Source organism: Lolium rigidum, chromosome 3 (assembly GCF_022539505.1).
Source record: "Lolium rigidum isolate FL_2022 chromosome 3, APGP_CSIRO_Lrig_0.1, whole genome shotgun sequence".
In the NCBI taxonomy this organism is placed as follows: Eukaryota; Viridiplantae; Streptophyta; class Magnoliopsida; order Poales; family Poaceae; genus Lolium; species Lolium rigidum.
In genome coordinates this window covers 357452950-357456246 of record NC_061510.1, presented here as the reverse complement: position 1 = coordinate 357456246, position 3297 = coordinate 357452950, and the positions used below count along the sequence as shown (strand labels likewise).

General features: G+C 49.0%; 1 pseudogene; it reads left to right on the top strand.

The window, feature by feature from the left end:
• The first annotated feature begins 1153 nt into the window (after positions 1 to 1153).
• Positions 1154 to 2835, top strand: LOC124697279 (annotated as a pseudogene).
• The last annotated feature ends 462 nt before the right edge of the window (positions 2836 to 3297 follow it).

Sequence of the window (3297 nt, the reverse complement as noted above, 5' to 3'; positions counted from 1 at the left end):
AAGAAAATCCAGATTTTGAACACTAGAAAATGGTAAAGAAGGCATTGCGTTATGTGAAAGGCATAAAGAATTACATGCTAACATACAGAAGATCTGATTCCCTATAAATAAGAGGGTATTTAGATGCAGATTTTGGGGGGATAAAGATGATAGAAAATCCACATCTGAATATGTATTCACCCTTGCAGGGGGAGCTATTTCGTGGAGAAGCTCCAAACAGACGATAGTTGCATCATCCACGATGTATGCAGTATTTATAGCATGTTATGAAGCCACGGGGCAGGCATTATGGTTAAAGAAATTTATACCCGACTTGAAAGTGGTAGATTGTATTGATAAACCACTAAAGATGTACTGCGACAATGAGCCTGCAGTATTTTATGCTCACAACAACAAGTCGAGTAATGCTACGAAACCGATTGAGGTTAAGTATTATGTTGTGAAACACAAGGTCCAGGATCAAACAATAAGTCTCGAGCATATAAGGACAAAAGATATGCTTACGGATCCGCTAACGAAAGGCTTACCACCCAGCTTGTTCAAGGAGCACGTAGCCGGCATGGGTTTAAGGGAAAGTCTTACCTATCCTGGATCATAAGAGGCCCAAAAGTAAAAGAATTTGTTTCAAAATAGAGAAGTGTATTGTGGCTGTCTGATTCTATCGGCAATAGAGCTATGACGATGAAACATGCCCTATGTACTGATCCAAAATGAAATGAATAAAATGAAAGTATAAAGTTAAAAGAAAAGTTGAGATCGAGGGGGAGAATGTTAGGATGATCTCCTCGCGTCCGAGCCCAACGGCTCGAACTCGAACCCTTGACCTCGTCCGCGTCCTGATCGGGGGCGCCCAACCGCATCTGGTTGGTGGACCCCTGTCGCCTGTGCTATATATACAGTGGTGGGGGCGGTGGCACAGGTTACGAGGTTGACTGGAGTGCCACTCGCTCCACCGAGATAACCCACCGATCTGTGGTTTTGCACAGTGCCGACGGGAAGCCGCCACCACTCCGTCACCCACGCATCGCCGTCGTCGCCATGTATACCCCGGCGGGTTCATCTTCCTCAAGTGAGAAGGTAAATGTTCACAGTACCCTCTCCTACCCGGCAATGATCTACTCTAGGCGATCTAGCACATTCAACAGCAATAAGGATGTCGTGCTGCGTCGGCGAGCAAGACGAGCAGCACGACCCGGCCATGCCGGCGCCTCCGCAAGCGCCAGGTTATTATTCGTAATCCACGTTCCAATTTCCATTTCTCCACGACCGTACTGTATATTCGAATGCTGATTCGATCCAGCTAATTAGTTCCTGGTCTAAAATGCAATTTTTACAGATCAACCGAGAGGGCCGAACGCGCCGAGAAACGACGTCGGGCCGGCGAAGGTGATGCCGATCGACGTGCCGGCAGTCCCGCTGGCCGAGCTCAACCGCCTCACGGGCAACTTCGGCGCCGAGTCGCTGGTCGGGGAAGGCTCGTACGGGCGCGTGTACCGCGCCAAACTGAGCACCGGCGAGGCCGCGACGGTAAAGGTGTTCGACAACGGCGGCTCGGGGCAGCCGGAGGCCGAGTTCTGCGCGCAGCTCTCCGTGGTGTCCAAGCTCAGGAGCGAGCACTTCACCCAGATGCTGGGCTACTGCCTGGAGCTGCACAAACGCATCGTGCTCTACGAGTTCGCCACCAACGGCTCCCTCTACGACATCCTGCACGGCCAAAAGGGCGCCGAGCCAGGGCCGACCCTGACCTGGAGCCAGCGGGTGCGGGTGGCCCTGGGCGCCGCCAGGGGCCTCGAGTACCCTGCACGAGAAGGTGCAGCCGTCCGTGATCCACGGAGACGTCCGCTCCAGCAACGTGCTCATCTTCGACGACCACGACGGCAAGATCGCCGACTTCAACCTCACCAGCCAGTCCCCCGACACCGCCGCCCACCTCAACTCCACCAAGGTCCTCGGCACCTTCGGCTACCACGCCCCCGAGTACGCCATGACAGGCCAGCTCACGCAGAAGAGCGACGTCTACAGCTTCGGGGTCGTCCTCCTCGAGCTTCTCACCGGCAGGAAGCCCGTCGATCACACCATGCCAAAGGGCCAGCAGAGCCTCGTCACCTGGGTACTTACACTCCACCTGCTCTCTTAATTAGTCTACTCTACTCTCTTGTGAATCTTGTTGAACGCTTATTCTATCCGGTCGAGTATGACACTGATTATACAGGCCACTCCGCGACTGAGCGAGGATAAGGTCACTGAGTGCATCGATCCCAAGCTCAACAGCGACTACCCACCAAAAGCAGTGGCCAAGGTAGTCACTGACTCGAATGTGAATCGCTTGCTGATGCTCTATCTGTTTTTAACTGAATCTCTTCTGCTCAGCTCGTGGCGGTGGTAGCGCTCTGCGTGCAGTACGAAGCCGATTTCAGGCCCAACATGACCATTGTCGTCAGGGCTATGCAGCCCCTTCTCAATGCCCGTCCGGCAGGAGATAACTAGTTAGAGACAGCCATGTCGATGTCTTCGTCCTCTCCAGCAGAAACCTGGTTCATTGTTACTCATGCAATAACCGTGAAGCGAGGGAACCCTGCGTCATACAGTGATCAAGCCGCTGCGTCTGGAATGATCTGTCTATTTGGCCTGACCAAATATAATTTACTCCCTTCGTTCTATTGAAGATGTTGAAATTTTGTCTAAATTTGAATGTATCTAGAGACTAATAGTGTTTACATACATTCATATTTCAATAGAGTTAATATTTGTTTCATGGAACGGAGGGGGTATTACTTAAGAAAAGTATGTAAAGTGGAGAAATATTTGTTTATAAAAATGTTTCAATAGAGTTAATATTTGTTTCATGGAAAAATATAGCAAATCTGTCATTTTTGAACCTTAGATATCACACGGCATGTTTTAGAGCGGACCGATGGCAACTTGGCCAAGTGATAAGGAGGAAGTTTCCATCTCACCATCAATTCCAAAGCAGGGCGGTCCCCACATCTCTCCATAGAAAACCAAAAACAGGACACGAGCTTATTACAAAGTTTGTAATTTTTAAATTTATGGAAAACCATATTAATAAATTTTGAGAAAACAAAAAATCCACATGTGTAGGTATTGGTTGGAAAGTCAGCTCCATAGATTCCCAACCATTTGCGATCTTATGAAAATAAAAGGCTACCCTATAATCTACAACCGAGTTTCTAATTTCTAACATGTATCTATATGACTACCTATAGAATATGTACGTGATTTTACTATAGTGTCAGGAAGTGCAGGATACAATGGACTCCACTTGCAACAAATTGG